Genomic DNA, 24,478 nt, shown 5'->3' with positions numbered 1-24,478 from the left:
AATGATATTTTATTTCAATTGTCAGCATGATGGCATTCATGAGGCTCGGCTTGGATTTATTTCCAGACAGATTTAACTAAAGAGAGAAGACTGATCCTAAATATGGGTTGTCAGCATGCCATGGCTGGAGTCCCAGACTGAGAAGTAGGAGAAGGCCAGTTGAGAGCAAGAGCAGGCATTCCCTTTCCTTTGGTTCATGGTCAGCTGTGATGTGAGGAGTCAAAGCAACATGACCTCGCCACCTTGAACTCAGCTATGCCTCCACCACAAAGATGAACTGTACCTCTTCAGACTGTGAGCCATCACAGCTCTCCTCCTATGAGGTGCTTCTTTTGGGATGTTTTCACCACAGGAATGAGAAACACAGCAAATACACAAGCCAATGTTTAGAGTCATTGTTTAGAGTCATTAGTCTGGGTTGTATGAGCTTAGATTGTTTTAAGCTGCTGGGCTGGTTTCATGTGGTTTCCATAACAACCCATTGAAGACCAGGCAACACAAATGATATTGAGATGTTTATTCTCCTTTAGCCCAGGAGGCCATCAGTCAGGAATAGCTTCATTTACTCCACAGGCTCCAGTCATCACTGGTCCTGGTTCATCCCACCTCTAGACCCCTGCATTTTCTGGTCCACAATAACATAACTTCATGTTTCTGTTATCTAAAGCTGTTCAGGCATCTTCTATGAACTTTTCTCTAGACCTCTAAGATGTGTCCCACAAGACACATATGTTGAGTGAGGTCTAAGCCTCATTGTCACCTTGTCAAGAAAGGATAAATAAGATTAGATATCATAGGTATGTCTTAATCCTCAACTTAGAACTGCAAAGACCTTTTTCCTAAAACATCTATCTAAAAAGACCATGGGAGGTAGAGGGAACCGTGCTCAGCCACATATGTCTGAAGGGAAGTGCCCAAGCACTGGGGGAAACTATAGATTGTCTCCGTTCAGGGTAGAGGTGTGAGTTACATCCATCCAAAGGAGTTTTCCCTGAACCCTGTAGTGAAATCCCTCAGTGTTTTAGATACCACTCTCTTCTCGTTTGAGACCTGTGTTGAGAATTCAAATTGTCCATGTTTGTGTGAGTTGGACATTAGCTTTCACTTGTGGATATTCTCAGATGGTCTAAGATGAGGATTACAGAGAATCAGCTTGAAGAGTGAACTCCACTGGGCTCCACTTTGAGCCTCTTTTGTGAAGCCCTTGTAATGGGATCCAAGGTTCAGGACTCTGCTCTTTCTCCCTCCAGTTTCACCCACACTTGTATCTTCATTCTTCCTCTCTTTCTTCTCTCTGTCTCCCTCGACTCTCTCTTTCTCTGTGTGTGTCTCTCCAAGCCCCTCTCTTCTGTTTTCCTGTCTCTGCGCAGCACGTCTTTTGATCTGAGGTTAGTGACTTTTGGGTGAGCTTTTAGCTGTAGGCTCTCATCAAAGTCTTGTGTTTTCTGTAATCTAGAAATCTAATGTCTGTGAAGCCAGAATGCCTCCTGCTTCAACTTGTAGGGATTGAGAGTGTTCTCATCAGAATGACAGAGCAGCTCTGGGCGCTGCGGGAGGCAGGAGTCTAAATTCCTTAATTCACATCTTCATCTCTCTTCCATTCAGCCCAGAATCCATGATGAAGCCCCAGGTGTCCTGTCAAAGCCACACAAGCAAACAGACCTCTGAAGGCATTTCTGGAAGGACTTCTTGGGGTCACACTTAAGGCTCCTACTGTCTCTTCTGAAACCCAGATGCTGCTGACTATCTCCAAGTTTCCCAGAGTGACTTGACATCACTCCTTCATGAGGCTTTGTGCCCCCAAAATGACCTTAGAAACTTGGAGTGAATGCCCAATTTGTCCTCTAGTTGGGCAGGCTGCAGTGCACATACATGGACCTTCAGTACAGTATTTATATTTAAATGCAAATTAATTTATTGCATCCTGAATCCCTGATGATACCCAAATATGAGCACTGTACCAGAGTGATGTCAGCACACCATGTGCCACTTTTCCAGGAGTAAGCTAGTGTTCGGCCTGGCTTGGGCTTTCTGAGCAATAGAATATTCTCATTGTGAAGAGGTAGATACACAACGACTTTTTAATTAAACACATGTCAAAACTTGAACCACTTATTTATCTGTCTGTTTCTCTCTCTCTCTCTCTCTCTCTCTCTCTCTCTCTCTCTCTCTCTCTCTCTCAATCTTCTATCTATCTATCTATCGATCTATCTGTCTGTCTGTCTGTCTATCTTCTATCTATCTTCTATCTATCTATCTATCTGTCTGTCTATCTTCTATCTATCGTCTATCTATCTATCTATCTATCTTTCTATCTGTCTGTCTGTCTGTCTAATTATGTGTATGGCTGTTTGCATGTGTGTGAATGAAGGTGCACATGAGCTATGGTACAGATGTGGAAATCAGAGACTAACCTTGGCTACCACCTGCCATGCTGTTTAAAATCTCTCTCTCTCTCTCTCTCTCTCTCTCTCTCTCTCTCTCTCTCTCTCTCTCTCTCACTCTCTCTCTCTCTCTCTCTCTCTCTCTCTCTCTCTCTCTCTCTCTCTCTCTCTCTCTTTCTCTTCATGGCTGTGTACAGCAGGTTAGCTGCCCTGTCTTGAAAGGTACAGAAGTTCTGATGTCTCAACTTCCCATCATGCCCTAGGAACACTGGAATCATGGGCTAATGTTTGCTGGTCTGGCTTTTACAAGTGTTCTTGGGATTTAAACGTGGGCTTTTATACATGTGAGGCAAATTCCTTACTGAGCCATCTCCCAGGCCCCACATTTGTATTAGTGAAGTCAATGCTCAGTGAACAGGGAACAGCTGTTACTTAGTAGATGCACTAATTCTCTACAATGAGGAGTGGAAATATAAGCAAGAGCCTGAGGCCAGAATTCTTCATTTAGTAAAAGAATGCATATACACACAATTGAGTCACTCCCACAAGCCTGGAGAATAAGCCACCATAGGATCCTGGTCCACAGGCCTAGGCACAGGTAGTCTCATTGTTTGAAAGCTGAGGCTTACACACAGATCCATAGCAAGGTTCCATGGAAGAACAGACATGAAAGTTAAATGTCTTAGGTAGGAGGGACCAGGACTGCCTAGTCTCTAGCCACATTTAGAACCCTGATCAGCAGGTTTCTAGACACAGAAGGTAGGCTCCCCAGAAGAAGTGGATGTAACCCCAGCAAGGGGAGATGTGTGTCCCCCACCCATCAACACAAAAGCTTCTATAAATGTGTGAAACTCAACACTCAATAACCAGCTGCTTTGCCTCTGATGTTCTAAAGCAGGAATTGTAAGAATGTGCCATGGTATTAGCAGAGCTTGGCTTTTTCATGGTAACTTCTAGATGCCAGTGTCCCCATAGACTGCCATAAGAGCCCATTCCTAAAACTGTGCCCTTATAGGCCCCAGTCTTCTTCTCTGGGCTGGCTTGTACACACATCTTCATCTCGAGGCCCACCATTCAGTCATCCAAAAGGTCATGACTATGATTAATGGCACCAGGATCGTACATGTTCAGAATATGTTCAGACATGTCACCTCCTCTTGTTGGGTTTATATGCAGATGGGTGGCAAGTCGCAAAATGGTGTATAATTATAGAGAGAAACAAGCTGGCAGAGACACTCCCTGGGAAGGGCACAGCAGCTAGTGATGAAGGTCAGAGGTGTCTAAACAGCAAGGGCAGAGGCAACAGTGCCCAGAGGACAGATCTAGAGATGGAACACAGAAACGGCTCACCCAGACAAGGGTGACAGGTGGCTTTGGGGAGTAAGCATTGAATAGTGGATGGTGGCCTGCCATCTGTACCCACAGGCCAGGCAGAATAGGGGTGACAAGAGCAACAAAGAGAAGTAATCACATGTGCCTTGTGTGTGGAGGGGATCCCAGGAGCCCACTGCAGCTGGTAACTGCAGCTTAAGAGGCTGGAAAGAGGCTCATAAGAGGGCGGTATTAGTAGCACCTGTCCCTTAGTACATAAAAGAGGGGGTCATAGTCTGAGGAGGAGCAGAACACCATGAAGGGTTCAGGAAGGGGTTACCAGTGCTTTTCCAGAGGCAACTCCTCCATGGGGTGACCCTAGCATCACGTACTAGAGCATGGGTTTAGGGATCCTCAGTGTAGAAGTGTCTACTTAGACTCCTTTTTACATTCATTGTTCATTTCAGAATGCTGTGTGAAGGGAGGCACTTATCAGTGTCCTGTCACCACTGTGTAGGCAATACCAACCAGGACACTGTGAATGTACACAGCTTCCCTATGTCCATGTGTACACATACTGGACAACATGGGATGGAGAAGGATCGCAGCCATCACCCACAGGACAGTAGCATTATGGGTTCCTTCAACCATGTTCTACTTTCCCATGGATGAATACTAAGGTTGGAAACATATCTCTATCCCTAAGGGTGTCACAGGGCATCCAGAGCCCACATGATGCAGACTGCAGGACAGCTGAACAACGATCAGATATGCACTCTGTTGAGGAAGTAGCACAAGGCTAAAATTGCACCAGTGCATAGGAAGCAGGGCCACCTGACCCCAGTGTCCCTGCCCTAGGGCACGCCGCTGTTCTATCCTCACCCATTTTCAAGGCAGCAGAGGAACAGGGGCTACAGACAGTCCAGGGGAGATCCATCTCTGCCCAGAGCATGCGTTTGCAGGACAGCCAGTCAATAAAGCCATCTTCCTATATCCAGAAAGTATGTCCTCGTGGAGGAGCCAGGGACAGCTCGATCAGAATAACTTCTTAAAAATAGTGACATAAGTATCTATCATTTCACTATATATGAATTTTTTAATATTTCCAATATAGACGATGCTGAATGTGGAATTTCAGAAGACGCGGCTCCACTTAGCCTGGGGGCCTTTTGATTCCACTAAAGCGTTTTTTTATCAGGTTTCATCAGCCTTATTGGAAGATGGGGACAGGGCCTTATTGGAAGAGGAGTGGAAATTTGTCAAGCATTTACCCATGCTATCTGTCTCAAGCACAATTCACTGAAGACTTAATTATGGCAGTGGGACTTGCATGTCAAGAGCCTTGGGATGCTGTCTTCTGGAAAGGAATGTGTGGGTGGGTGCAGATTCAAACGCTTCACCATGTGGAGAGATGGGGGGCTTAGAGCAAGTAAGGAAGATTATCATCATTCTCATAGGAACCTGTGTGTAATCTTCCCCGGGGATGGGTGAAAACTACGAGTGTTTGCATTCTGGGACCAGAGATATTGAAGTCAAGGCTGAAAATGAATTTACCAGTGTGAGCAAGAAAGCAAAGGCAACTGTTTTCCTCGAGGAAAAAGGAACTTTCCAGAATAGGTCTGTGCTTAGGAGTAGGATAAAGAAAATGCAGAAAAACACACTTTTGCGGCAGGTTGTTGGAGACTTGGCAGGAAATTAGAATATTACAGGGGCTGCAGTCTGCATGGGAGAAGGTTTATGTATCTGAGCTTTAATGGGAGCATCCCATGTTTGTCCAATCATGACCACATGCAGCCAGAGATAGCTATGACTGTGACCCACACAGTATCATGAACTTAGTAAGAACACTGTGGGGTAATTTTGCTAATTAGACTGCAATGTGAACTTTGTAGAAGACAATGTCATGTCACAATGTCATAGGGTGACATATGAGGACCTTTAGCCCAGGGATCACGGACTAGAAGCTTCTCTGACAACTCTCAAGCTTGTTAGAAAATATTGGTTTTCATAACTACCAAATACCAATGGTCCTGATGCAAGCTCCTATTAAAGGCTAGTATTCTGAAGGATGGCTTCAGCTGACTGGAAAAGAAACACTGGGGTTAAGAAATAAAGAGAAAATGAAGCAGAAAGTATTAGTTTTGTGTTAGAAAATGTTCTTCCAAGATAGGGGAATTTGGGGGATAAGAACCATAGGCTTTGAGAGCAGAAACGGTTGGGATAGATGGGCAGGTGCCACTCATCACGGAAGATGGGTAGAGATGGAGGTTCAGAGGAACAGTATCAGAAAGGGAACCATGAGGGAAGCTGCAGGTACAGGTAAAAAGGTCACCAAGTATCATGGCTGACTTTTCCTCTGATGTTCTAACACCCTTTTTCAAGGTTGGACTTTCAAATATGTTTATACATGAGAGAATGCTTCAGGATTTGGCCATACGAGACCCAGGGAAGCACAAATGGACTCCTCGGGGCTCAGATTCTTCTCTATTGACTCAGATGTGGACACTTTATGACAAGTTGTAGAAGGGGAATGCCCCCAGTCTCAGAATCTAGGAGGCAGATTCTTCCTGAAGCCAAATTTCTAGCCAGGTGCCTGTCATCTCACCTGTATGAAGGATGACACAGAAAGATGCCTGGACTCACTGGACACAGAAAGATGCCTGGACTCACTGGACACAGAAAGATGCCTGGACTCACTGGACACAGAAAGAAGCCTGGACTCACTGGATACAGAAAGATGCCTGGATTCACTGGACACAGAAAGATGCCTGGACTCACTGGACACAGAAAGATGCCTGGACTCACTGGACACAGAAAGATGCCTGGACTCACTGGATACAGAAAGATGCCTGGACTCACTGGATACAGAAAGATGCCTGGATTCACTGGACACAGAAAGATGCCTGGACTCACTGGATACAGAAAGATGCCTGGATTCACTGGACACAGAAAGATGCCTGGACTCACTGGATACAGAAAGATGCCTGGATTCACTGGACACAGAAAGATGCCTGGACTCACTGGACACAGAAAGATGCCTGGACTCACTGGACACAGAAAGATGCCTGGACTCACTGGACACAGAAAGATGCCTGGACTCACTGGACACAGAAAGATGCCTGGACTCACTGGAAAGCCGGTTTAGCAGACAGTTAGGTCCAGGTTCAGTGAGAGACCCTGTTAAAAAAAGGAGCAGGGGAGTGATTGAGCAAGACATTAGATGTCTCACATATATTCAGACACACACACAGACACACACACAGACACACACACACACACACACTCACACACTCACACACATACACACACACATGCTGCTGCTATTAGAACCTGCAGTCTTGTTACTGGCATCAGCATTCTGGAGCCAGAGAGGCTTAACCACCCCATGAAGGGCTGAGCAAAGGGATTTTCATTATTGATTTCTCTGCAGCATGAAGATGTGATGTATAATCCCCACAGAGCAAAGACAGGGCTGCATGTGGACCGCATTTTCCAAGCAAACACTGCATGTATGGCCGAGGGACGTGGAAAACCTAGTGAGCATCTCTCTATCAGAATCTGAACTCCTGGAAGATGTCAACCATCTTTACGGATGTGGGCAGACATTCAGCCACCACAGTAAGTTCAAATATAAGGCACTGGTTACTGTGAGTAGGACAGTGTGGACTCTAGATGGACTGGAGGTAACACCAGGGCATTGCATTCCTCAACTGCAGTGTTCAAGCATCCATGTGTCCCACACTTCTGAACAACCTCTGGTCGGCTGCACTTTGGTAGAAATGTGTACCATCTGACCTGTCCGTTTCTGATGCAGCCACCACTTTGTCAGGTAGGTCGGTCCTGCCTGAGCCCACGTGGGAGGTTCTGTAGAAAGTAGATGAGCTAGAGCACACAGACAAGGAGTTAGGAAGTTCAGGTAGACTGGGTTGGCACACGATGCTGGTACTCAAGTAAACCAAATTATTCGTACCTCTACCTCTAGAGTAAGGCAAGAATTGAAGTAACAACATAGGGACAATATCAGATGAATTCTCCTGCCAGGAAACTACAGGTGGGCAGTTGTAGGCATTGAACACCAGGAAGTAAAGTCCACAACCTAGATACCTTTAGCCTTAGCCACAGGTCGGGTTGAATACTTGCAGTGTAGATTTTTCTCAGCATGTATGCTGTAGAGAGAGGCAAAAATAGAGGCCAAGCAGTGTGAGAGACATCGGTGTTCCTGCAGGGCTAAAGGGCTCACTATGTGCCACTGTCCAAATGAGGCACAAAAAATGCCAAGGTGTAGAGGGCTCTGGGAAATGCACTTGGAAATCTTTCCACTGATGCATTCCAGGTAGAATAAAACGATACCTGAAATATCCCCAACCTTAATTATCCTCCTCTGTCTTTACCATTCAACACTTTCTAGAGAAATGAAACAGAATCCAGAATTTTACATTCTGTCACCAATCAAAAATTACTTGTCACAAAAAGAAAAAAAATCATAGTTAAGAAAAATAAAGTTGGAAAATAAAGAAAAATAAGAAAAGAATTAGAGTTGGCAGAGAAGACCTTGAAAAGAGATGGACCAGATGTTGCATTTACACCAGAGTTTATGAACATACTCAGAGGAAATGTGATCTGATGAAGAGGAGAGGAGTGTCAGGCTGGGAACCACTACAGACTTAAACTGTATCTGGAAGTGGAAAGAGGAGCTGCTCAGCTGCACAGCACACAGGAGATGGGAATAAGAAACAGGAAAGAAAGAGGCTGACTGATTGGTAGAACGTCATTGATTTCTCAGACAGCATCGGATAAGAATTTGTTCCCTCAGAAAAGTTAGCAGAAATGTTCAAAGTGTCCCTTGCTCAATGTTTGCAGATGCTCACCCATCGCTACATTAAAAAGATAAACACCAAGTATAAGAGCCACCAGAGCAGGCAGAATTGGGTTATCCAGCATTTCTGAACATAGTACTCTGCCAGGTGAGAAAATTAGATATCAGACTTTCCTGTCATTAACACAAGTAAAAGTACCGTCAACTTTAGCTTCTTTTTGACATATAGTGTGCCGTAGTGGGTGTGATGTTGATGGCCTAGGGTTGTGGCACAGTAAATCCGGCTACAAGCAGGACATGGGGAACCTTGATAGTAGCTTCACTTTGCTTTTAGCTGGTGCATCTCCGTGGTGTGATCATTGCATGGTGTCTTCCCTCTAGTTTAAAACAAGAAGAGCTCAAACTTTCTGGATCCTTCTACACTCAACAGCCCATGATGTCAAAGCAAAGTTCTCTTTATTACAAGATGTTTGACCCAGGCTGTGCTGCCGAGGAGGTTCCTAACCCCAGGTCATGGTGCCACGGAACACAGGGAGAACCTGACACTGGCACCCCTACCCTGACCACACCATGTTGCTTTGTGGTCTCTGCTTCAGTCTGGGCCCAGTCTTCGCTCATTTCTATGCAGTAGGGGGAATGTGACGAGGGCTAGTGCCATGTTTTGTGTCACGTGTTTGCAGGGCAGGGGTTTCTGGCGCTTCAGTGACCTGCAGGGGCTCCAAAGGAGTCCTCCTCACTCATAATGGGCACTCCGATCACCCAGGAGGATGGAAGTAGTCTGTCCATCACTGCCTGCTCAAAAAGCTGTGGGATCAAGCCAGCCCTTCCCCGCCGACACCCTTGTGTTGTCTCACTGAGTCAAAAACCACTGCAAAGTTCTCAATTTCCAAGTGAAATGCAGTAGCACTAGAGGCCTGGCTGAACACCTCCCCATTCCCAGCTCGGCACAGGCGCCAGCTGCTGCCCTCAGTCAGGTCAGGAGAAGGACTGGTCACTGCTGGGACGGTACCTTATTACATGCTGGTACTCACATCAACAGTAAACTATTTTAACCTGAAGGAAATGTGCAGAGACGTGGAGATGATACAGGGTATCAGCTGCTCACTTCCAAATCGTATTTTCCTGCGTTTGCTTCGGGGCTTTGAAAGAAACACGATTCCTTAAAGACTATGTTGGAGCTGTTCTGTCTTCCTTCTTGTTTCCCAGGCTCGCTCCCTCCTCTTTGTTATCTGATAACCATTTCCTACCTGTGTATCACTGTGTGGTGCTGAATGGCCTCGTGTAATGCAGTGTGACATGTCTTACAAAGTCACACACACACACACACACACACACACACACACACACACACACACATTCTACTAGATATTCTTACTTATATGTCTAGATAATATCCTTTAGATTCTTTCGGTTGTTGCTTATGTGTTGATTTTAACTCACACTTTTTCTCCTCCTCCTCCTCCTCTTCCTCCTCTTTCTCTCTCCTTGTCCCTCTCTTTCTCCTGCTTCCCCTTTCCCATACTCTCCCACTCATTCTCCTTCTCTCTTTCCCTCTCTTCCCCTCCCCTCTCTTCCCCTCCCCTCTCCTCCCCTCTCTTCTCTTCCTCCTTCTCACTTCTCCCCCCCTCTCCTCTTCTCTCCTTTCCTTTCTTTTCTCTTCCTCTCCTTTTCTCTCTCCTACCCTCTCCTCCTCTCTTCTCTTTCTTCCTCTACCCTTCCCATCCCCTCTCTTCTCTTTATTCTCATGATGGATGGACAAGATATGTAAAATCACCATATGCTGGTGATATCAACTTGGCTTTGTCCCCTGTATTAAATGCCCATGTACACAGAATCTGAGCTCAGGGGTCTCTGTTCTGACGTGCAGTCAACCCCATGACCCCACGATAAGTTTCAAGTATCCACCATAGTCAAGGCTCAGGCATGAACCCTGCAGCTAGTGTGAACCCTCTGTTCTGTGTGGATATCCCTAGAGCTGGACTATAAACCACCTTTTCCATCTCTACAGCTTTATTAGTTCAGAATGTTACATTTCTCCCAACAGGGTCATGTGGACCGTCTGGATCTATGTCTACAAGACTATTTTTGGTGGCTTTGAATGTTGGACAATATTTTTTGTTTTCACCTTCCCGTGTGAAAGATTGTGTGTCTGTGCATGTATATGCATCCGTGTGTCTGAGTGTAATATATGTGTGACCTGCTCTGCACATGGAGGTCAAAGGGCAGCCTCATGTTCTCATCTCCTACTTTGTTAGAGACAGGGTCTCTTATTCTTCTCCTTGTATCTGCCTGGTTATCTGCTCTGTGAGCTTCTGGGCATCTTCCTGTTTCTCCTGTATGTGCCTCCCATCTTGCCTTCAAAGTGCTGGGGCTGCAGATGTATCCCACCATGCTCTCCTTGAGAAAGGTAGTAGGAATTGAAACTCAGCCCTCACGATGGTCCACCAAGTGCTTTACCCACTGGCATCTTCCCAGCTCTGCTGATAATTTACCACATTAGTCAATATAACACATTTTTTTCTTTAGTCAGTTTTGTGGTGCATTATGGTGACTGTGATGGTTTGCACATGCTTAGCCCAGGGAGTGGCACTATTAGAAGGTGTAACCTTGGTGGAGGAAGTGTGTCACTCTGGGGGTGGGTTTGAAGACATTCCTCCTAGCTACCTGAGGTTGCGTAGTCTGTTCCTGGTTTCCACTGGATGAAGATGTAGAACTCTCAGCTTCTCCTGCACCAAGCCTGCCTGGATGCTGCCATGCTCCCACCTTGATGACACTGGGAAGAACCTCTGAACCTGTGAGCCAGTTCCAATAAAATGTTGTCTTTATAAGACTTGCCTTGGTCATGGTGTCTGTTCACAGCAACACAGCAATAAAACCCTAACTAAGATAGTGACCTACTTCAGAATACTGAAGCAGCCCCATATTCCTCAAATGTGCCCACTTATCATGGGTATGTGATTATTGTACATGTTGCTGACTTCCATTTGATAACATTGTTTAGGTGGTTGCTGTTGGACTTAATGAGATATGTTGGTCTGTAGTGTACACACATTCCCAAGAGTATGTATATGATATGTTTTTTATTTAACTTCCATGTCATGTTAACAGTGGCATCAGAGATTTACTGAATTACCAGTTCCCTCACTGTCTCCTGATATGAATAGTGTCCTCTTCACTGTGATAAAACTCTCTCTCTCTCTCTCTCTCTCTCTCTCTCTCTCTCTCTCTCTCTCCTCCTCCTCCTCCTCCTCCTCCTCCTCCTCCTCCTCCTCCTCCTCCTCCTCCTCCTCCTCATCTTCCCCCCTCATTAGGGCTGTGCAATACATTTGTCTACAAATTTCTAGGTATGTCCAGTGTCACTGTTCATGGAGGACCCCGGGGCACCTAGCAAATCAAACTGGGTGAACCTCAGAAGGGCAGGCTCTGTGTTGACAAAACATATACTTGTTAAACACTGGAAGCTAAAGCTCAGGAACAAGGAGCTCAAGGTCAGCTCCTTCTAGTGCTCTGCAAGACAATGTGTGCTCATTCTCCCCCAGATGCTGGGGTGGCTGGCAATATTAACACGGCTTCCACTCTGATTCTCCCTGTCTTCAGCACACAGTCCCTCTGCCTGTCTCTTTCTTCTTTTCTTTACTGCCATTTTTATAAAGATACTAGACATAAAATGAAGAGGTCTTCCTTAGCAGGGCAGTACCATCTGAATAATAACATCTCAATGACTCAGTATCAATGTGACAACACATACTTAGGTCCCTAAAAACAAATTCAGCATATGCATTTGGGACTTAGTTCAGCCTGCAGCACACCAGGCTGAAAACCTCTCCACACTCTGACTCTCCCCTGCTACAGCAGCCTCAAGTGCCTCCTGAACCAGACAGTCACTGCATCCTGCTGCTGGATTCTAATACTGAAACAAATTTCTGTCCATGTCACTCACTTCTCACAAGCAAGCATTCAATATGTCAACTATCACATCAAACAGACACAAGTCAGATGTTCACACTGACTCTGTGGTCTGAAAATGGGCAGGTCTGAGCTGTTCCTTCACCAAGAGAGCTCTGTTGTAGAGATGGGCATTCAGATGAAGCCAAGAAGAAGGCTTACACATGAAATAGTCTACATACTGGTTAAAGTAATATCAGGAAGACACGGTTCTCCATGTGTGGAGCCCCGAGTGTTTGTACAAGGTCCCAGGACTTCTCTGCATTGTTTATTTAAAGGCATGAAATAAATGTAGGTCCCAAACCGTCATCGTTCTCTTCCTGCAGGGCTTATTGGCACTGCAAGATCAGCACACAGGATGAGTGCTCTCCATGATTTATGTGAACCCTGCGTAAAACTCACAAAATAAAGACAAGGCTTGGTAGGCTGCACAATGGGCTTTGTGCAGGAATTAAATAAATCACAAAGCCTTAGTGAAGGATTCACCTGCCTTCTTTCTCCCTTCTGGCTCCTGGCTCCTGATAATGCACTTTATAGAGTCAACTGGGAACAAATTGCCTGTGCCCCTTAACTCCCTGCAGAGAAGTTTGCTCAATTTTATCCCATTCCTTAAATGGCTTTAAAGTTGAATTGAGCAATAGCTTCAAAATGATGTGTCTGTCCAGGTCTGAACACACAGAAGTAGTGCCTGTGGCTTATTTAGAAAAGTCATCTCTGAAGGTATACCTGAGTTAAAATCATGTGTGAAGTTATGTTGGGCTTGTGTACATGCGATCTAAATCCAACTCCAGAAAGACCCAGAAGATGCACAGGACAGAATGCAGCAGATATATCAGAACATAGCCACATCCACAGGAACACAAAAGTTTATTGGAGCCAGCCAGGCAGAGGCAAACAATCCTTTCCAGGAGGCTACTGAGAAAGAGTGGCCTGTGGATACCTTACTTGGGAAGTCCTGACCTCCAAAAGAAGAACCTTTCTCTTGATTCTATAGCCCTAGGTGATAGGAATATTCTTATGGTAACTCAGTAACATTAGCCAAGAAGGTACTAAGAAAAAGGACAAAGGAAGTAAGTAAAGGGTCAGGCCACCTCCAAGTGGTCAGCCCTCTTTACTGCTTAGAAAAAGCAAGGCAGAATCCCTTGTCATGCTCCATCTGACACTAAGAAGGCATCCTGAGTACCATGTGGGGTTCATCCTGCCCAGGAGACAGTTCTGTGAGTACCTTTTCCTCTCTTTAAGCATAAACTTGTGTTAACAGGCACTATTTCTGCAGGGGCACACTGGAGGTGTCTCCCAGAGTGACTAAATAGCACACATCTAGTGAACAGTGGCAAGCATCTTGTGTTTGACTTTAAAAGAATTGACCAGGTAGTCTCTAAATGCATCTGCTGAAGGCTGGATACCAGGCTAGCACACGGCGAGCCTGAGTGCTTTGAGCAGCAGAGGTGTGGCTGGATAACTCATTTCCACATGTGGAGGTGAGCCAATCCTGCAAGTTCTTCTAGCATGGAAACTCACAGAGACAGAGTACAGGCATTCGCTTTGTTCCTCCTGGACCATGAGCAGAGTCGATGCCCTCAGTATGGCAGAAAGTGCATGCAGCTCCAAGTCCCAGGCTGTTCCCAGTCTGAGATGAGTCTGAAGCCACATTGCCCACATCTTCTGAAGTACACCTTCCAGAGGACCAGGTAGCTGCCCTCTACCTTCACAGCATCCCATAGCCCACCTGGTTGGAGTCAAAGTATGGGGGTGACTAGACTGACAGGGCTTGGGACTCACTGTAATATCACACACTTGGGGAAAGGAAAAGGCATCTCGGGACATAAATGCATACTCTCATGTTTGCCACGGGTCTAAGGAGTTTAGCAATTACAGTTTTGTACAGGAAGACCCTACTGCAGCAACTACTCGGAAACACCCAGTGGTGAGCCAGTGTTGAAGCCAGTACTTGAGCACAAGCTTTGGCTCGGAGCCTTCCACACCTTAGGGCTAGGGGACTAGTATAGTGACTTAGGTCCAGTGAAAATAGTGGCCAGTGCCCAAGATAAGCAAGTGTAAGGGTGGAGACCGTATGAGAGTAATGGGGAAGTGGGGGAGTGAACGAGCCAGCCCACAGGCATGTGCCGGAAGTGTGTGGTGGGGAAAAGGGGTGCTGAGTCCCTACTTCATCCCCTCATTCCTCAGCAAGCCCTCCCTCAGTGTGTGCAGCAGGCCTAGGCTTCATCAGTGGAATCTGTGATCATCACTGCTATTTTAGGCTCTGGGCTTCAGTGGGAGGGTAGTAACCTCTTCAAGGTCAAAGTGATTATGCCCGGACCAGCATCAGAAGCCATGCTATCTGGGAGGAGAGCTCTCCTTTCCCTGTCTGCTGACAGCCAGTGGAGCTGTTTCCTTCCCTGTAGGAGCTTCCCGACCTCTACTTCCCCGCTTGACTTTCAGAGGCAAGGTCGAGAGATCAAGTTCCCAGTAATGGATACAGAGACCTGTTTTCCCACTGCAGTTTGAAGTGCGGGCTGCTAAGCACTTGTTGTCCTAAGTGGCACAGATGCCGAGCAGCCTAACATCATGTAAGGCACAAGGAGGGGTGAAGCCAGAGGCCCCCCACCACAGGTCTCCCAGATTACCTGAAATGTGATCCTGCTGGGTCTTGTGTGATGTGGGTAGAGTTCCTCCAGCTCAGAGAAGGGAGACACAGGATGACCACATGACATTTTAAACGGGGGGGGGGTATATCTGGGGATATAAGCATCCCATTTGTAGGGTTCTATTGTTTGGCGGATGGGAAGGAAATGGTTCACAAATCCAAATAAAGAGGGTATGAAAAAACTACATCATCTGTCCAAAATAGGAACAGGCATGGTGGAGGAGGGAGAGAAACAAGAATCAGAGCTCTTAGTTTGCCCTCCATCCCCAACCCAATGTCCAGCTCACAACGCTCCTGGAATGCTAGGAGCACTAGGAGCCCACAATGAACTGGCCATCCTTGGGGCACCGAGAGGCAGCTGAGTGAGAGGAGGGTTCAGGCAGACTGATGCTGCTCTAAAGGTGCTTCTGCTGTGGCTAGAGTATCAATCAGGGCAACCAAATTTACAGGGGATGTTTTTTCAGAAATGGACAAACTGAGAGTGATTCATCCCAGAGATCTCTTTTCCTCTTAAGGAAAGGTGATCACTCTGTAAGGAAGGAATAGTGTCACCGCGCTAAACCAAAATTGGATGTAACTGATTTTATAATTAATAGGATGCTTAGGGTTGGCCTGAACAACATGTGGAGCATCTATGGAACTGCATTCCTGTCCTTTCCTCCTGACTCCCCAGCTTTTTGCTTTCCATGAGTGGCTGTGCAGTCACTGGGAGGGAAGTTCCTCTTTAGTGCCTCACACATTTTCTCTCTTGTAGCACAAACTGAGGGGCATTTCCAGTGAACTCAACGATCACCCCCCAAAGCTGGTCTTCTCAGTCCCTCCACTGTCCTGATAGACAGAGGTCATGGGACTGGAGTCACACCCCTGAAAGCATATTACAGACTCCAATGTTCTCAGCTTCATTAAGAGCAGTGCCCACAGCCAGACAGGAAGGTATGTGCCATCTGTCCCCTTTTCTATCCTCCTCTTCCTCTCCTTCAGGCCTCCTTGCTCTCAGATTCCTTCCCCCTATTCCTTCTCTACAGTCAAGAAGGATGTCTGCCATGAAACCATTACCAAAGCACGGGCTGTCTGCATCCAAACCTTAGAGCCAGTGTGTGTGAGTTAGTCATAGGATTTTCTGGGGATGAGGGAGATTAAGGCTTGCTTGTTGTTGGGGTGAACTGCCCCTGCTTCTTCCTTGTCCTGGCACAAGGAATCTGTGGGTTCAGGAAAGTCTCAGGATGGCTGTCACAGGCTTCTTGCTGCAGGCACTTCTGGGGTTTCCAAGTACAGCCATCAGGAGAGGACTTTAAACTGACTACTGTCATGTCAGCAGATCCAGGACTCTGTTCTGATGATGTGGGAAAGATGATGCATTTGAATCCACCAGTGGCATTGTGAGCAGTTTTCTAAGGTGTATTGCTGTCTGTACTCCTAAAAAAGCTTTTAATTTCAACCTGAACACATGCACACACATACATATACATACATACACACATATACACACATACACACACATACATACATAATACACACACATACACACATATATACACACATATACACACATACAAATATACACACACATACACACACATACATAATACACAAACATACACACATATACACATACACACATACACACATACACACATATACACACATACATAATACACACACATACACACACATTTTAAAAAGATATGTGCACTCAGTTATATTTCCAATTTAGAATGGTAAGCTCACTGTCTTAGTCAGGGTTTCTATTCCTGTACAAAACATCATGCAGGAAGCAAGTTAGGGAGGAAAGAACTTATTTAGTTTACACTTCCACATTGCAGCTTATCACCAATGAGAGTCAGGACAGGAACTCACACGGGGCAGGAACTTGGAGACAGGAGCTGATGCAGAGGCCATGGAGGGATGTTACCTACTGGCTTGCTTCCCCTGGCTTGCTCAGCCTGCTTTCTTATAGAACCCAGGCCTACCAGCCCAGGGATGGCACCACCCACAATGGGCTGTGCCCTCTCCCCTTGATCACTAGTTGAGAAAATGCCTTACAGCTGGATCTCATGGAGGCATTTCTTTAACTGAGGCTCGTTTCTCTGTGATAACTCCAGCTTGTGTCAAACTGAGAGAAAACCAGCCAGTACTGTACACTCTCTGTTTTTCTAACAGATGAATAATAGAAAGATTACCAGGAAATTTCCTCTGAGAGTCTGCTCAAAGACATATGCTCATGATCTGAGCTCTCCTCCACGATCTCTCAGTGCATGCCTAGGGATCAATGCACCGTGGTCTGTGTTCTCCATGAGAAGAGCAAATGATGCATACACTTAAAAGAAGTAGTTGTGGGGCATCAGGTGCTGCCTTCGAGTTTAGTCCCCAGCATCTACACTCTAGGGAGGGCTGAAACTAGCCACAGGAGACCTAATATTTAAATCTGTGATCTGGAGTCCCCTGTGCACACCGGATAGTGAGGACAGGGAATATCTCATACCACTGCAGGAACCAAGGCCTCCATGTGTGTGTTCACGTGTGAATATGAAGCACAGGTTAACCTTGGGTGCCCTCCTCTATCTCTTTCAATTTTACCTTTTGAGGTAGGGTCTCTGGATGAATAGGAGCTTAAAAATGCAGCTACCCATGTAGGTAACAAGCCCCAGGCCTTCTCCATCCCTGCCTCCCTGAGTTTAGGCATATGAACACTCATTGGCATACTCAGCCAGCTCTTCCCTTGAGTGCTGGGTCTTTGTGCTTAAGCCACAAGCACATCACTGGCAGGCATCTCTCCATGGATGGCTTTGTTTTAGAAGACACCTTTATCATCATGTTGTGCTATGTGCATGCAATGCCAGTGGTGGCAAAGATAAAGGCAGGAGGGTTTGGAGTTCTATAACATCCAGTAGTTCAGAGAAGGCCTCCTTTGGATGGAAGTGACGATGACCCTAAAATCAAATTTCTGACCGCTTTGCAGTATTATCCTGACTAATTAATGCAATGCAATGCTCTTACTAGTCCAGATTCATAAATTGCTTCCTTCCCAAAACGGACACAGAACAAGTTCTCGTGGACAGCGGCGACCGACCACTTTTCAGTGTGCTTTTTGTCGGTGTTGACAGCCAGCATCCACCACCTCCAGCACATTCTACAGACCTCACCAACAAAAGGCTACAGGAGCTTCCATCCTGCCAGGGAAGGTGTCACACCCTGTATGCCTCATAAACAGAAGCAGAGCGAGCAGCGACTTGGCAACTGGGCCTGCTGACTTTGGTTCCCCCGGTGTGATGAATCATGGGGCCACTGATCCTTTTTAGCTAATTGCTATCAGCTTGTGAGATTTTTCTTCCCTTGTTCAATATCAATTTTCACGGCCATAGGAGATAGCACTGCTCCCCTGAGCCTGTTGGCGACTGGCCGATAAAACTACAGCAGCACTTAACAGTTTAAAGGGGTGTCATCTAATATGCAGAGGGGAGCACAGGGGCACAGGGTGGAGGAGGGATGTGCTTGCTAATGCATCCTGGCTGTGACCTTCTCTCAAAGTCATCCTTCCGTGTTGACAGGCTCAGTAGACTTTGCAACATGAAAACTTGGCCTGTCAGAGAGCTGCCAGGTCTTCCCAGAGATGAGAGCTGGGGCAGGATTGCTCTGCATAGCATCTTCAGTACATCACAGAAAATAGGTTGGTGGGGATTTACTGTGCTACATACAAGTGTGGGATAGGCTATGCAAGGGGTACTCCATCAGCAAAAAGGGGGATATATAGACCCTGCCTTTCCTCCAGAATAGACCTCAGACTCATCATACCCAACCCTTCCTCTTCCTTCCTTCCTTCCTTCCTTCCTTCTTTCCTTCCTTCCTTCCTTCCTTCTTTTCTTCCTTCCCTCCTTCCCTTCCTCCCTCCCTTCCTCCCTCCTTCCTTCCTTCCTTTCTTCCTTCCTCCCTCCCTCCCTTCCTTTCTTTCCTGTTCTCTTTCTGATTTTTTGTTCGTTCGTTCGTTTGTTTGTTTGTTTTAAAGCACACAGTCTCTCTTATTTTTCTGGGAAACACAGTGCAGGTCTCAGATTTTAGAACCATCCTGCATGTGAAAGAGCCTTTACCTCCATGAGAAGCCAACCAACCAGCCAGTCACACACACACACACACACACACACACACACACACACACACACACACACACACACATACACTTCCACACACTCACAACATAAATTTACACACATACTCATTCATTTTCATACACACACACACAGCCTGGAAGTCACAGACTGGTGGCAGGTATGGAGACAGCAAGGACTCTCTTAGGACTGGAATAATGGTACTCTACCATCATGAAGATCTGGATCTCAATAGGGAGATGACAGGACATAGGTTTAAAGATTGGGAATGGTGGGAAACAAACTGGTGGGTGCTTTCTCTCAAGAGAGTTGCCTCCTGAATAAGGACTAAAGAAACCTATGCCTCTAAAAAGCTGCTAGGTGACAGCTTCCTGGGGCTATCATGGTCCCCTTGCCTGAATCTGCCCCAACCACGTCAGCCTCACTCAGCAGCCATGGCATTCTGGATGCCTGCTTCTATTTTCTCCTGTGTAAGTGATGAGTGGTCCTCTGATGAGTTTCTCACTGTTATTTTACTAGTTCACACTCGTGGTGTGTGAAGAAAACACTGCTAATGGTGCTGTTGTATCCACAAGCTACAGGTCTTACATGGATTTTATAAAGCATAAGCATTATGCTAAGCATTTCATATGAGTCATTTAATTATTGACTCTATGAAACATGATTGGGGCTTTGTATATATGTATGTGTGTGTGTAAGTTTGTATATACATCTTAATATATGTCTATAAATACATATGTATATATTGTGTATTATATATAATATAATATATATTGTGTATTAATAACACAGGGAAGGCCTGGATTTCCACTGCTTCCACTTTTTATGGCTCTACTAATAGGCAGTCAGATAGCTGCAGGCCAGGGGACACTACACACTTGGAAATCAGAGCTTCCAGTGACTAATGCCATATAAGTGAAACCTGCTGGTCACCCACACTCCAGAAAAGAATACAAAGAACATCTTGTGTACCTTTTATCCTTGAATAGGTAGGTACAATACTGCCACTGCCATTCTCCAAGAGGGGAACAGCAGGAAGAAATGCAGCATCCCTGTGTGCCAAGACTTCCTCCTGAGTCTTCTACATGAGCACTTGGACATGACTTTGTAAGGAGAAGATTAACCTGCCAACCAGGCTACTTGACCTCCACTGGTATGGGTCAAGGTCAGGGCATGGGAAACCCAGGTCCAAGCAGTGAGGAAGGGGTCCTCCTACTCTTGCTGGTCTCAGGATGAGATTTCCAGGGTTTTGACCGGCCTTGACCCCACTCTTGCTCCAGGTCTGCTCTCCACAGCTCCATTGCTCCCCTGGCCCCTCATACTGCATCCCATTTTCCTAGGGCAGAGTAGACCACACAAATGGAAGTTACTCTGACTCATGACACACAGATCCTAATACTGACATTGTGTGATAGAACATGTCTACTATTCCATGACTCCAGAAATAAAGGCAGAATTGTGTCTTGGAAACCAGCCTAGGCCCATTTCCTCCAACAGAGAAAGGAAAGGAAAAAGTCTTGTTTGTTTCTTCTGTGTATATAGGGGAAAGGGCAGAGGGCCAAGTGTCCATGTGGGTATAACATTCTTTCTTTATCTAGACCACCTATTCTTTCGGCCCAGGATTCCCCCAACCTCTAACCAGGCTCCTGCAAGAGATGCCGTTAGGACAGGGATGTGTCGAAGCACTTCAGAGCTCAGCCACTCTGCAGAGGAAGCTTGTGTGATAGACAGCAAAGAGACACTGTAGGCCACTTTTCCTCCACAAGGCAACGATGTGGCCCTAACAGTTCTAACATCTCCCTACACTGTTTGAAAGGAAAGGACACAGGCATGGGTAAGGGGAGTCCAGTGAACACAGAAGCAATAGAAGGCATAGTGGAACCTTCTTTGTGAAAAAGAAGAGATCACCACCCAGTTATTCAGTAGGCATCATGAAGTAACTCCCTGGCAGGCAAGGCTTCCCAGCAGATACTGGGGAACAGCAAAGCTCGGGTGTGAAAAGGACAGCAGAGCCCCATCTCCATATGAACTGCCCACACTTGAAAAAGGGACACCTCTTGGAAGCTGGAATAGAGAAGGTGTCTCGGGCTGAAGAGAGGAACCAGGAAAATGATAGCGATTAAGCAATGTGTCTCATGTGTATCTGGAAGGATTGTGGGAAGGTGACTTTTATGCCTGTGTGTCCAGAGGAGGCTACAGCCATAGACACAGGACTTTCTCAGCAGGGCCCCACCCTTTGTGGACCTCACCCTCATCACTCAGTGTATTTACTCCAAGACCACAGCCTTTTCCTGCCATTTCCAGAAGCTGGACTGTCCCCAGGGGCCACAGAGCTGATGCATATTGTTTCCCTGGAAGGATCATAGTAGGGCCACAACACCTTCAGCAGTCTGAACCCTAGGCTGCAGCCGTCCTAAACCCTAGATGGTGTTTACTCTATTGTATGGACAGGTTTGGATGTGAGCCTCACATATCTCTGGGACAGTCCTGGTGGTGACAGTGCTATGACCGTGGTGAGCCACAAAGAGTGTACAACCTTGATCAACAACAATCAGTCACAAATGACTCTGTTTTCTTTATTTGTTTCAAATCTGGGGCTGTGTTGATGGAGTAGGAGAAGTGAACTCTCCTAGTAAATATAGCCTCCAGACCACCAACAGGTTTGTATCCACCCTCTTCTCTTAGGAGTTCATTATGACTCTCTGTGTGTGTGTGTGTGTATGTGTGTGTGTGTGTGTGTGTGTGTGTGTGTATCTGTGTGTATCTGTGTGTTTTCATGTGTATGTTTGTGTCTCTATGTGTGTGTGAGTGGTGTCACTGCTGGAGTGTGACCATTAAAGAACAACCTTCAGCCACCAAGTCTTCCCAGCCTGTGGGTTCTGGAGGGGCAACTCAGGTGGTGTGGCTTGACAGCAAGAGCCTGAACTTGTGGAGCCATCTTAGCGGCACACAGTAGGTCACCCTACTTCCTGTCCTCACTTAGGAATCATGGCATACCCCTGCCTGTTTGAAACCATCATTTCGACGTTGTCTGTTTTTGAGACTAGGATTCACCATGTAGCCCTGGCTAAAACTCACCCCCTCTGTAGAGCAAATTGCTCCATACTCACAGAGATCCCACTGCCTCTGCTTTTTCAGTACTGGGATTAAAGATGTGCTTTTAAATGCAGTGTGATATACCACAGAAATAGCTCAGTAAGTCTTGCAAGCCAAAGGATTTGAGTTTAGTCCTTAGCACATACATATGCTAGACGTGTTGGCACATGCCTGTGACTCGGTGCTGGGCAGGGGGATACCAAAGGACCACTGAGATCACCGGCCAGAAAATCAGCTGTATCATTGATCTCAGGCTAACGAGAGGCAAAGGAGACACAACGTGCTCCTGGAGAAAACACCCTAACGTCCTTTGGTCCATGGTGACTGGCATTGTCTCTGTACTGTACACCTTTATGTCCTCCAAGATCCTCTGTATGGAGTGGTTGTCTCGGATGTAATGCACCTTCTCTGTAGTACTCAGAGTCGCTGGTACAGCACTGGCTGCTGATCTGACTTCATGGCCCTCTGCCTTTAGCTCAGACTATGCCATTCATATCTGCTGGTCTGCAGTCTGACTATGAAATGGCTGAGCAAGGGAGCCTCCTGCCCCATTTCCTTTCTAAGAGGCAGTGGTAAGCTTTCTGTTACTGCAACAAAATGCCTTGTGTGATCAGTAGACCTATTTATTTATTTATTTATTTATTTATTTATTTATTTATTTATTTATTTAACATCTCTGTCACAGCTCCCCTACCACCTCTCCTCCTAGTTTTATCTTTATAAGTCCTCTCCCCATTATCACCTCCCCTGCTCTTCAGAGAGGGGGAAGCCCCCTCCCCTTGAGTGTCACCCCATACTGGGACATCTAGTCCCAGCAGGACTAAGTATACCTTCTCCTATTCAATGCGAACCAGGAAGTCTGGTTAGGAGAAGGGGATTTCAGGGCAGGCAACAGAGTCAGAGACAGGCAGCTCTAACTACGATGGTTAGGAGACTCACATGAAGACTAAACTACACGTCTGCTACAAACATGTAGCTCCCCTCCTCACTCCCTTTCCCACCCAGTTCCCTCTCTCCATTTCCTTCTGTTGACTGTTTTGCTTTCCCCTCTGAGTGAGACTCACCAGTCTTCTCTTAGGCCCCTCCTTATTGTTTGTCTCCTTGACTCTGTGAACTGTAGTATGGTTGTCCTGCACTTTATGGCTAATGTCCATTTGCAGGTGAGCACACACTCTATGTGCCTTTTTGGGTCTGGGTTACCTCACTTGAAAATGGGCTTCTTTAGCACATAACATTAGAGATTGGAAGCTCAAGAGGTGGCCTGTCTGGGGTTTGGCTGGGGTCACCATGCCCGGGTCACGTGACAGAACAATGGGAAGATGGCTGCCTGTTGACAGAAGGGAGGAGACAGCAACACAGGGAACCAGAGACATCCAGGGCACATTTCTGTGTTCTTGGGAACCTACAGTGACCCCTTGAGAGTACATTAATGCCTTTACTGACATAGGACTTTTTCTGAGCCTCCACTTTTTAAAATCCTCACCAGCTGAGTTTCATTGCACTGGGGGCCAGCTTTGAGCATGTGAAACTTCAAAGGCATACTATATACAGACTCCAGCATGTGGCAGAAGCATGGCTGGAATGTAGCAGCTCAGAATGGTCTGTCCCCCAGATTCTAAGGCTCAGACCTGTCCTAGGTGATAGGACAAGAATGCTCCTGGACTCTGATGGGAGACCACACATGCACACATACCAAACACACAGACAATATAAACACAGAGACACGTGTACGTACCATGCACATATGCACACCATGCATGCACAGTATGTATGTTTGTACACACATAAACATAGGTATGTAAATTTGCATATATGATGCATATATATACAACACAAAAGAATCTGACCTTGCATACACATGCATGTATATCGACGTATGCACATATATGTATGTACATGCACACACTACACAAAACATAGGAGGCATACATGTATTCATGTACAAACAATATTCACACATGTACACACAATGTACACATCCATACAAACAAAAGATGTATGGAACACATACAAAAGCACACATATGTGTACATGAATGCATATAAACACACATGAACATGCTTAATGCATGCACATATCACACATATGCACATTATAAACAAATGCGCAGGCATGTATATTCACACATGGACAATATACATGCATGCACATGTGTGCTCATCACACCCATGACACA

The sequence above is a fragment of the Micromys minutus genome (assembly GCF_963924665.1).
Source record: "Micromys minutus genome assembly, chromosome: 20".
NCBI lineage: Eukaryota > Metazoa > Chordata > Mammalia > Rodentia > Muridae > Micromys > Micromys minutus.
This window is presented reverse-complemented; position numbering follows the sequence as displayed.